General features: G+C 39.7%; 1 protein-coding gene across 1 annotated transcript in view; it reads right to left on the reverse strand.

The window, feature by feature from the left end:
• The window catches only part of LOC122803823 (neurexin-3-like), a 2,450,564-nt gene that overhangs the window by 566,417 nt on the left and 1,871,040 nt on the right, over positions 1-13,107 (reverse strand). The gene's annotated exons all lie outside the window — the stretch shown is intronic.

The raw sequence follows: 13,107 nt of genomic DNA on the forward strand, positions 1-13,107 counted from the left end.
ATCACTATCACTCTACTCAGTATCGTACAGATTGCTCAGAAGTGATCTGTGTCTTGCCTACAAGGCAATTTCAGCCCCTGCCCTACTAGAGATGTTCCATATTGATAAGTCTAACTCCTCACACATTACCCACTCAAAAGGCCTAAATCTAATATGCAACATCAACAAAACCTGCTAGTGGGACAAGTTTGTCTTCCAGAGGCTGCCCAGCTTCTGGAGTAGACTTCCCATACATGTCAAAAGAGTATCTTGCTGACCCTCTTCAAGCACAACCTTGATGAGTGGATGGGAAACCACAAATTTGTCCCAGGGGTTCCACCTGTGTCTCTCATTGACAGGGGAGGCAGGTGCTGACTGAGGTTTCTATTTTGGGGGGATAAAGTCTTGACTAGGCTTGCAAGGGCCTCAGGGCCATTAGCCTAGTAACCTCTTATGATCCTATGATCCAAAAGTTAAGGGTACTGTTCATGTGCGCCAGCTGAGAAAGGCTCAAGCAGAGCACCATAAGAAACATGTGGAGGATGAAAAGCTGGAGAGCTTTTGTGCCACTGAAGGGAACACTTCTTTAGCGAGACCTGTGAAACCACACTGGTCAGCTAGGGATCTGGAAGTGCTGGGCAGTTAATTTCCATTTGGGAAAGTCTTCCACTGACTTCTATTTTATGAATAAAACTTGTGTTTTTCTGTGAAAATAATTACATTTAACTAGGGAACAATGTGTTCAGACTGTTATTACATTTCTAATGGAGTTGTTATATAAATGTTTGTGTGAACTTTATGTGTGGAAAAGTATTACATTTGACAAATATTGTAAACATTTGTGTGTTTGGGGCAGGATACTGTGCTTGTAAGGGACAATCATGATTTACATACCTTAGCACCACTTGTTCTCTACCTTGCAATTTATAGACTTGTCCTGGCTCCATTCCCTGCTTTCAATGTCATTTCTTCATTTTACCTATGGAGCAATCTCCAGTTTGCATGGTAGAGCTTTCCCTGCATGTGAAAAAAAAAGTTTCAAAGGAGTCATCAGGTGTCAGGCAGGAGTGACTCTGCTGTAGCTGCTTGTTGCTCCATAGGCTGCCCATCTTTTTCCTTACAGCCCTCTTGGCGCAGCTTTTTCAGGCATCAAAGACTGGCAATAACCTAATTCTTTGAGGATGTAGGAATGCCCATGGTGGACAAAAGAGAGGTACATTTGTGGATATCAGTGGAAGGGGAAGGTGAAGGGTTCATACTTACCTAGGAAGGCCATATGGAAGCTTTGGCCAGTGTACTTAATATGAGTCTTTCAGGGAGAGTGCATAGTGAGAAAAAAAATAGTCTTATGTTTTTATTTCTTTGAAGAGGGTAGACTTACTTTTTTTCCTGTTATTGCTTGAAGAATGACAGGGCAAAAAAAGAGCCCCTTCTCTATCCTTCAGAGAATTTAAAATAGAAGAGGTGACATTGCAGGGGTGTGGTTATACTTCAGGAAATTCTGCTCAGTCATTCTCATAGTTATCTAATTCTGTGGAATGCATACCATCAGATGTGTCTGCTAAAGTGGTTTCCTTTTCTGACAGTTTGTCTGAGATGAAAGTGTTTTTTCAGAAGTACCAGAATGAAGTTTCTTTGGCATAGAAAATGTACTACAAGATATTAGAAGCTCTGGCTATCCCTCCTTTATTGCCAGCCTTACAGAAGGCTCTAGCTTACCTGATGGTCATTCTCCTGTCCCCAGGAATTCTGTCAAGGTATACCCACAGTACTCCAGGCACACAAACAACACTTTTCTAATCCTTAAAGCAGATATTACAGTTATTTCTCTATCCAAATCTACTCCTGTTAAACAGGTTATAATTGCTAACCACATTCTCTCTGACAAGGATGGGAAATCAATGCATGAGCTAGGGAAGAGAATGTGTTCTTCTTGTATTTCAACTTCCAGAATTTTTAACTGCCAGGTTCACATGTTCAAATCTTTGTGGTTATCTTTTCAGAATATGCAGAAGTGAATGACTAACCTTCCTTCCTCTGAAGTAAAGATCTCATTAAATGTTTCTGTGGCACCCATTTCTCATGTCACTATACGTGTTTTAAAATGTGGCTATGATGCCACTGCAGATTCGCTATGATGCCACTGCAGATTCGCTATGATGCTGCTGAAGATTCGCTATGATGCCTCTGCAGATTCTTCACCCAGAGCTGCAGTTTCTGAATCAGTTTTAAGGAGCTTTGCTTGGCCTCATTCTCATAAACTTCCTAATGTTATATCATGGATTTTTAATCCTCATTTGAATCAACCCGTTCTGCTTTGCCCTTCTGCAGGTAAGGTACTTAAAAGTTGCAACAAAAGGGGAAACTGATTCAACTAGTACCACAAATTCTTTCAACTCTCCTTTTACTGAATAAATAGTAATTTTCCAATCTTCTTAGTTCCTTTCCCAATAAGCAATTCAAGCAGCAAGGAGATAACAAATTGGATTTTAAAAAAGTAATGGAAAAGAGGCTCTAAAAGATAAAAATAGACAGAAAATGCCTTAAACGATCAAGGGCAGTCCTCTCAGTCAGTTATACTGCATGGGCGAGGTGTGTGATGGGCAGAACATACTAAACTCTTCCTCATCACCACAAAGTGCAGATGTCAGCAAGCCTGCCAAGCCAACATCAAGAATCAGTTCTCAGCTGATTCCTAGCATCTCCCAGAGAAATCTGTGCAGTGTGCCCTATGCATGTGCCCCTCCCTACTCCACATCCAGGATGCATGTACCCAACCTCACTTGCGAGTACAGTTTACTGGAGATGCTCAAAGTTTGGCATTCTTAGTCAGAGATATGAAGTGCATCTATGAAAATCAGAGGTATCCACTAAAAGCTTCAACAAATAAGTAGAATTTAAGCCTGTTTTTTGCACTTGTGTATTGTATTTCACTGCAACATTGCTTCATTTTTTACTATTTTTGCTGCTGTGACTAATTCATTCCGCACTTTGTATATTTGTTTCATCTGCCTTAAATAGCATAGGCTAGATTCAGACTCTTATCTAGACTGTTTGATATCACTTGAGCACTAAAACCAGCCATCTTACATTAAGAGGGCCCCCTGCACTCTTGTGGCAGAAGTGTGTAGCTCAGGACCCATCTGAATTGGAGATGATGGAATAAAGACTCTATGAGGGGCTTTTCTTTTGATAGGCTGTGTTAGAGCGGCTTAAATTTGTTTGTAGTTAAGCACCACATTTGCACATAACTACACATCACACAACAGGGTTTGGAGGCGCCTTACATAGATGCAAATGCCTAGAATCACATTTTTTCCCTGCTGCTCTTTGGCCAACTCATTTGCACACTGCTGCACTGTAGGCAGCTCAGCTAAGCACTGTCAAGCGTAGCTCCAACTTCTTTTCTAATCCTATATAGTTTTAAGTTTCCTTGCTAGTTCCAGATCTTTGCCCTTTCACAAACCAGGAATTACCTGCTGCTATGGACTGTCAGTTTCCTAACATTTCTCCAGCCAGTCTGATTGGCATGGGCATCCTGAGGAAATGTATCAATTGCCTCATGTATACTGACATCCACCTGCTCTTAAAGCAAACGAATACAATATGTGAGATATGTTACTATACCTTGAAACTTGAATCAGACCTCCTACATAACAATAAACAACACATCAAAAAGGTTTTTCGAGACAGTCACCAAAGCAATCAACAAGGAAAAGGTGGTCCACACAGCATACCTCGACCTTGCAAAAGCCTTTGATACTATTCCCCACTCAGGAATTATAGACAAACTCACTAACCTAAATATAAACCCCTACATTACAAGATGGGTTGCTAACTGGCTTACGGACAAAACCTATACAGTGAAAATAGGAAATGCTAGGTCCGACTCCAAACCTGTGACAAGTGGAGTACCCCAGGGCTCAGTCTTGGGACCTCTCCTGTTCGGTATTTACTTCTCCGAGGTACAAGCAAACACAGGGGGACTATAGCTAACAAAGTTTGCAGACAACTGCAAACTGGGTGCCATAGATGTGGATATCCTTCAAAAGGGTCTCACTGAAACAGATACATGGTGCCAAAATCATGCACTCAAGCTAAATGGTAAAAAGTGCATTGTCATCCCCTTCGGGAAAAAACAAATACCTATGAATTACCACATAGGTGGCAGCTCACAACACAGAGAGGGTGATAAGAGACCTAGGGACCCAGTTGGATTTGATAACCGCATCGCTAAAGTGGTTAGAAAATCCTTCTACATAGCCCACCTTATCACAAAGGGGTTTGCATCTAGAAAAAAGGAAGTTATTGTCCCCCTCTACTCATCACTCGTTAAACCCATTATTGAGTACAATGCCCCATTTGGAATGTACCTTACTAGACACCTGCAACAACTGGAGAGGCCTCAAAAATACCTCACCAAGAGGATAACTGGCCTAAAACAGATACCCTATACTACTAGGCTAAAAAAACTTCAACTATACTCGGTTGCATACCGGCTACTCAGAGGTGATCTCTGCCTGACATACAAGGCTATGTCAAACCCTGAATTGCTGGAAATGCTCCACCTAAGGAAAACCCAATATACCTGAGTTACACGCTTTAAGGACCTTAACCTGACCTCAACAATAAACAGGACTTGCTGGAGGGACAGATTAGTGTCCCAGAGACTCCCACTGCTCTGGTATAAGGTCCCCATATATGTGAGGCAGAGCTCCTTATTAGCACTCTTCAAGAAGAATTTTGATGAGTGGATGGGGAACAGGAAATTCACCCCGTGAATTACTTCTATGGCCCTGATCAACAGAGGTGCAGTAAACTAAATCACGTGGGAGGCGCAAGCCGAAACATTTTGGCTAGGCTTAATTATGCCCTAGGGCCAATAGCCTAGTACCTACCTATGAACCTATGAACCTATGAACCTATAAACCTCTCCACTTACACAAGATAAAGTAAAGACACATAAATCCACATACATGGAGGTACTCACCAAGGGCTTACCAAAAGACCAGAGACTTCCTAAGTGCAGACAACCCTCGCATACTGGTACATGAACAGAATCTACCAGCACACATAAGAACATGTATAACAGTGTCTCAGCAATCAAATTCCCTAAGGCAAAATGCTTTAAAACCAAATTTCCTAGTCACAGGCAACTCGATAGTGAGACAGATAGATGTCTCTCTCACTAGGCTGCACAAGAAGAAGGCCACGGTCAGCTGACTGTCAAGTGCCAGGATCTGCCAAGTCATGCACGAACTCAAGTCATTCAGCAACAATTACCGTTATGACTCTGTCATAGTACATGTTGGAGTGAATAACTTGAGACTTTCCTCTCTGGACAATATCAAGACAGACAAGCTAGAGCTCTCAGATTATGTGTGCCAGGCAGGTATGTTCTAAGCCTTAAGCAGCATTCTACCTTCACCTAGGATGATGCCACAGTACAGAGAAAAATGACTGATTTCAATAATTGGCTTAGCTTCTGCTGTCACTCCAAGGGTATGCAGTATCTGTCATCCTGGGAAGACATGACAGACAGACCTCAATGCTTCACCACAGATTACCTTCACCTGTCTCCTTAAGGCTTTAGGATATTGGCAAAGACACTTGCCTACCCTTTGAGCCTTTTTTAGGCTATGTCAAAACAACAACACTTCTGAAGTAGAAACAAACTCAAGGTTCTGCTGCTTAATACTATGAGAATAAACATAAAACTGCACTCCCAGGAAGCACTCCTCACCTTGGAAGATGCTGACATCTGTGCAGTCACTGAGACTTGATTCAAGGCCGCAGACAGTACACTAGATGTGCAAGGCTAAAATGCCTTCCACGTGTTCACATCCCAAAACAAGCATAAAAGAACCAAAGGTGCAGATTCATCCATTTTCATTAAATCCAAATACACCTTACAAATGGTGAAACAGTACAACTCTCTTTAACTACTCCAAATCCAAATAACTACAGGCAAAACACCCTACCACATCATAGTTAGCCATAAGTCTCCTACCATGAACCAGGAGAAATACACTGCCTACATGGACTTGCTTAAAATGCTCAGTATACAGCCAAACCCCTTGATCATGGGAGACTTCAACTACTCATCCATCAATTGGGCAACTTACAAGAGCATATACACACCAGCACTGAGGTTACTGGACTTTGTTAACTCAGATGCACTGGAACAATTACTCTGCACCCCAACAAGGGACTCAAATGTCAGACTTAGAACTTACTAACATGGGGGGCTACTGCATGTCCCCAGTGTGCTACCTTCCCTACTTAAGATAGACCGTAAATCTGTCTCATTTGAAGTAAAGATCAGACCTGATACTCCCACAGGGGAAAAAAAATTCTCCAAGGAAAACTATCGCCTTATAAGCGATGGTATAAATGGTTTCAAAGCCCCCTGCAAACATAGGCAACAGCAACTCCTATGTGGAGAAGTACACAAATGCCCTATATAGCCACTTTAGCAAATGTATTGACTCGGCAGTACCTGATAGGAATAAAAATGAGTCCTCTCACAAAAACAAGTCACCCTGATGGACTGCAAGTACATGAAAAAAGAAAGAAACTGATATCTAATAACAATAAGGAACATACTCAGCAAAGAAAGAGTAGCGTACACACAGCCTAGACAAGCAAATCAGAAACCTTGTAAAGTTCTCTAAAGAAAGTTATGGGAGTAGACTGGCATCCCTACCTAAAGACAGTCATTAGGCATTCTTTAGCTACATCAAAAACCTCAAAAGGAATACCCAGATATGTGCTGAACTCATAGTGGACAGCACCACTTACATGGAACCTTAAGAAATTGCCAACCTGCTTGGCTGACAGATTGGGCAATTTCACTCTCCTGTCCCCAGCAGCCATCCCCCATAGCATTCTTGATACCTGTCCTCTACTGTCAATCTCCAAAGAACAGGTCATTCAAGTGCTTTCTAAGGGCAAAAATACGGCCTCTATGGGACCAGATAATATCCTAGGCTGCATACTAAACAACAGAAAACAAGACCTAATGGAACCACTTAGCTTTCTCTTTAGCCAGAGCCTCAGCACTGGTTTTGTGCCAGATGAGTGGAAAACAGCAACAGTGATCCCCTTGCTCAAAGGGGTCTATCCACTGACCCATGGGAACTATAGACCCATTAGCCTGACCAGCCTTATCTGCAAGCCCATAGAAATGGATCTTATTAACCAGGAAATAGGCAAACTTCAATCTCTTGACCCAACCCAGTCTGGTTTTGTCAAGGGTAGATCTTGCTTATTAAACCTGGTGAATTTCTTTGAGAAAGTCAACAAAGTCCTGGATGAGGGTAAAACAGTACACACCACCTATCTTGATTTAGCCAAGGACTTTGACACACTTACCACTCTGGGGTCATTCAGAAACTCTCCCAGCTGGGTATCAACCCATTCATCACTAGATGGATAGCAAACTGGCTCACAGATATAACGCAGACTGTTAACGTTGGAGAATTCACCTTCACCAGTAGTCTAGTTACCAGTGATTTACCACAAGGATCTGTACTGGGCACTCTCCTGTTTGGAATTTATTTTTCTAAAGTCCAGTCAAAATGTGATGGCTTGTTACTTACAAATTTGCAGACGACTGTAAACTGGGTAGAATCATAGAGTCCCCCAGTGATATCAACAAATTACAGAAGGGATTGACACAAATGATTGGTGCCAAGGCCATGGACTGAAACTAAATGCAATAAATGCCTCTTTATCCCCTTTGGCAGAGAGGTTACCTCTGCTAGTTATGATACAGACAGCACTCCTCTAAGCTCAAACACAGTGGTGTGAGACTTGGGAACGCAGGTTGATAACAATCCAAACTTTGATCACCATGTGTCTACAGTAGTGAGGAAAGCCTTCTGCACTGCCCATCTCATAAATAAGAGCATCACATCCAAGACCAAGGAGGTCATTACTCTGCTGTACTTAGCCCTTATCAGACCACAGATTGAGTACAATGATCCCTTCTGCATGTACCTCACCAGATGCCTCCAGCAGCTGGAGAGACCACAGAGGTTTCTAACGAAGAGAATTCAGAAATTCCAAGGCATAAATTACATGAAATGACTGGAAGCCCAATCACTGTACTCTGTATCATACAGGCTGCTGAGAAGCAACCTGTGCCTGGCCTACAGAGCAGTCTCTGACCCTGCTCAAATGGAAATGCTGCACATCAAATGGGACAAGAGTCACTCACTTCAGGGATCTCAACCCTGCCTGTGGCATTAATAGAATTTGCTCAAGAGACAGATATGTCTCCCAGAGATTGCCACTCCTCTGGAATAAGCTCCCACTTCATGTGAAGCAGAGCTCTTCAATGACCCTATTTAAGTGCAGCCTTGACAACTGGATGGGAAAACGCAAATTCACCCTGGAGGTGGCACCTATGGTCCTCATGGACAGGGGCACTTGATGCTTATCATAGCAACACTCTGCAAACAATAATCATCCAACTATGGTCAACTGGGGTATTCAGGGATTTTACATGGCTAGGCTTGTAAATGCCCTGTGGCCATTAGCCTAGTAGCTTCCTGTGAAGCTATGAACTTAACATTTTTGAGCCAATGATTGAATTTGTTTGCATGCATCACAGTCAGGGTTCATCCCCCTACTCCACATCATTGTCTGGAATTAATACTTAGATTTAAAAACGTCCTTTTTATTCTTATGACTAGAACAATATTTGAAAATGTACTACCTCTTTTTCCTTGTTTGTCTTATTAATTTTCTGATTCCAGTAAAGGCTGCCTTTCTTTTTTTTTGAATATACCTGTATATGTGTGTCTTCATTAGCATGTCTTTATGAAAGCAGATGTTAATATTAGCATAGTGTGCAGTGATAGTGATCCAAATGAGACCTACACAGGATGCTAAGTATGGTATCCCAGTCTGTTTTCATTGGTTTGCTATTGATTATGTTATAGCTTCCATAAATAAGGTCCAAAAAGGATGAATTAGGAGTGAATTTAATTTTATTCTTAGGTTAAGGCCAGTGTTAAACACAAAGAGTGTGGCCATGGGTAGGGAAAAGAAAGATCATAGGTTTGTCAATAGGATACCCAGGATGTTGCCGTTCCTAACTGAATTGTTCTGAATAATAAAGTCAAACAATATTTGTTTGATCTCACACCACAAGTTCCAGACCAGATGAATTCACTCAGTTTAGTACACAGACTGATTTATTAAAATAAAAAATAACTTCTGCAGTAAAAGTTAACAGCAAAACTTCAAACTCTAATACCATTAAGAACAAATAACACTTCTTTGGTGCCTCAGCTTTCAGAAAAGCCTTTTCAGACTACAGCTTTCTGCTAGTAAGCATATACTAAAATACATGCATTTAATCAATTAAATAATCATCCAATTAAGAATTCAGTATAAAAGCCAACTAAAAAGGTTAACTTTTAATATTCTTTTTTAACCTTCTTATATTAAATGCTTCCAAGAGAATTCCCTATTCAAACCTCTTGGAAACATTTTATCATATTTTAAAATAAATATTGCTTCCTTCCTTGTTAAGTGTTCCTTATTTTTTTCATCAGTACTAAACCTAGTATTCATTTGTTCCAAAACAGTTGCCTGTAACCCCTGTGGGTCTCCATTATGGTGTTCCTTAAAGTGCATAGCTACAGAACTCTGAAATCTTTGCTTCATGATGTCCCTTATATGCTCTTTTAATCTTGCAGCAAAATTTCTCTTGCTCTCTCCAACATAAAATAATCCACAAGGACATTTTAAACTATATATAATTTTTTCACTATTGCAAGTGAATCTGCCTCTTCTGTCAATTTTTTTCCATTAGTACTTTCAAAACTGTCTACTATATGTTTGCACACTGGTCTACATAATTGTTTTTTTTGTACTTCATTGTTTCTCTTGCCTTGTACGCCAATTTTATTGTTATCTAAAGCATGTATGCACACTGTTATTTCTTTGGAGCTTTTCTCCCCAGGACTCCACTGAAAAAGGACACATGATGTCCAGTTGGACGTATTTTGGTAAAATAAATGTTAAATAAATAAATACATTTATAAAAAGAATAGAGTTAAAATAAATTCCTCTTGGCTATCAATATTTGCAACATTTCTTAATCTGGCATTATGCACTTACATCTCATTGTTCTATAACAAAGCACAATCTCAGTTCACTAAAGCATACTGGAATTAAGAAAATGCATACTAGATACAAGTTGTGTGTCCATATATGGATGTACTACTTTTAAAGGATCTATATCAATTTGTCGAGGGTTTATTTCTGCAAACCTTTCTCCATCAATCTGAATCCACCAAACATTCACTTCAGAGAATGTTCACATTGAAAAAAACATTTAAACAGGGAAAGGAAGCAATTGGCCAACACTACAACCGTAACACACCCCACAGTATGTCAAAGCCACCCAAGTGGAGTGGGTTGCCCCCCAAACCCCCAATGTGGGGGATGCACTCCCCACACCCCCTAACTATATATACCAACTCCAAGATCACACTATAGTGGGGAAAAGCGCACATTTCTGCTGTTGACTAACTGCTTCTTTTCTCTATGTAAATCTTTTGCAGATGTGAACATGGGTTGAAGTGAAAGTTCAGTGGTTTTGGGTCAATGAAGAAAGGTTTGCAGAAATGAACCTTTCACAAATTAATATAGACCCATTTTTAAAATATCAGAGTACAAATACATTAACAGGACAACATCAATCCAAAAGGATTGAACCTCAAAAATAAATTAAAAAAAAAACTCATTCTCTGCTAATTACAAATACCAACTCTGAGATCACAAAACAGTGTGCAAAGGGCAAATCCATTGATCACCACTGTAGCGAGATCTTGCACAAACACCAGTAGGTTAAATGAGGTTCAATTTCTTCTGCTGACTGTAGAAACATTTGATACTATGAACTTTTGATTATCTGGGGTCTTTCCATATATTCCCAAGATGACCAAATTACTCGGCCTCATTCCCAAATCACACAATGACACTAAACGAGGCCTAACCATCACCCCCCCTAAATGACACAAATTCAACAAGCAACTCATACCAAAGTATTCAGGGTTATTATTCATGATACCCTAATATTAGACCTCCACATACAAATAGTAGTAAAAGAAACATATCAGAACCTCAAAACCCTGTACCACATAAATTCATTTTTTACTAAAGACAGCAGGAAAAACTATAGCCTCTGTCTATCTACTTCCAGTACTATTTTTTGCCTCACTCAAACTCACTAACTTGCAGTTGTTACTACTAAATTACAACAATGCCACAATAAAATTGCAAAATTCACATGCAACCCTCCTTATACGTCTCATCATTGTGTCGCCCTGTAAAAACAAAATGGGTGGACCTCGTTCAACAGCTCGGTTATAATCAACTATTTATGGAATGCTATCTAGTCTATAAATATCCTTACACCATATACATACCAAAAAGAAGTCTGAGATTCATGTACAAATCTTTAATTTGCATGGACAAAGCTAACAAATCAACAGGCAAAGCCCAATATGGTAACCAAATCTACAAAATATTTAACAACCTTTCCTCATTCTTAACACAAATGAAAATCTTCAAACAGGAAATAATGCCCCCAAGAAGCAAACACTCCACTGATGTAAAAATATGCAATAAAACAAAAAACAAACACAAAACAGCAGTGGAGCATATCAAGGCAGGACAACACCATAAAATCCAATGTGATCCAACTGAGCATACCTTTATAAGGTGATACTCTGTTTTAACTTCTGTGTGGTCTGAGGAAGCCCATATGGTGAAAGCGCTTACCAGTCTGAATTGTGTTTTGCTGACAATAAATATTTTTTGCCATTCACTGGATCACATTGGATTTTATGGTGTTGTCCTGCCTTGGTCTGCTCCACTGCTGTTTCATGTTTCTTTGTTTTATTACAACTGAAAATCAACCTAATAAATTCTTGGAAATGTTCTTGTAACACAGCAGGACAATTTCCATCATGTCTCTCTGACTCCATCACCTATCCTGGCTATAGGTAAGCCCGTTTGGAATAATCAAAAGAGAGTATTATGTAAATAAACTGTACATAATAAAAATATTTAGTAAATAGTTCTATTCAGTGTTGATTAGCCTGTCTACTTGATCTATCTGTAATGGGATTAAATATAGTCACATTAAATACTCTAACATTCATTCTTACAATATAACTACCATTCTTTAGAACACGGTTTCACCTTTATATTCTGCTGATCTATTCTTTTTCTGATTTGCTCAATGTTGTACAAGGTATGATGAAAGAGTGCCATATATTTGCACACTCATTTACGATACCGTTTTATTTTGTATGTTTCTGTTTTTATAACTGCGTTTCAGGTATTGCTGTTACTTTGGAGCTTTTCTCCCTGAACCTCCACTGAAAAGGGATTCCATTTCCAGTTGGACTAGGGTAAATGCATAGCTGCTCCAGTACACATCAGCAAATGTTTATTTACTACAACCCACTTCAGTAAAGGCTAGACTGGTAATGTGCATATCATTAAATGCTTACTTAGTACAGTACACATCTGAAAATGAATGGCTGGTACAGTACCTATCAAATGCTTATTTGGTATAGTACACATCAGCAAATGCTTATTTAGTATAAAAACACTTCAGTAAATGCATTCTGAACATAGAACTCAAAAGTACATTTTAATTGACTGCAGCAGATGTCAGGCTTTCTTAAATGTTGTATACAAAAAGCTGTCCCTTTCATAAATGGCAGACCTTGGACTTCAGTGTTTGAAATAAGTACATCAGTAGTAACTAAAATCACCCCATTTCACTTGTGCTGCTTGTGTGGCCTTACTTATCCAATGTGTTAAGTAACCAAGAAAGGAAGAATTCCTTCAAAATAGCTTCACAGTCAAGCTTCCCAAATACCAGAAGCTAATGACTATCATTCTTAATGATTAGTTACCATTTTAACAATATATTATGTTCATTTACTTGTAGACTGTAACAGAACTGTTGAGCTACTAACATTTTTTGTAATGCTAGAAGTTGTAGATTTTTCCCAGTGCCACACCTATTAACTGCAGAAATTTGCTTCTGTGTAAAAAATGCTGACTTAAGTGAAAGGTTAGCTAATATAAGCC

Source organism: Protopterus annectens, chromosome 6.part0 (genome assembly GCF_019279795.1).
Source record: "Protopterus annectens isolate FY-2018-M chromosome 6.part0, PAN1.0, whole genome shotgun sequence".
Classification (NCBI taxonomy): Eukaryota; Metazoa; Chordata; order Ceratodontiformes; family Protopteridae; genus Protopterus; species Protopterus annectens.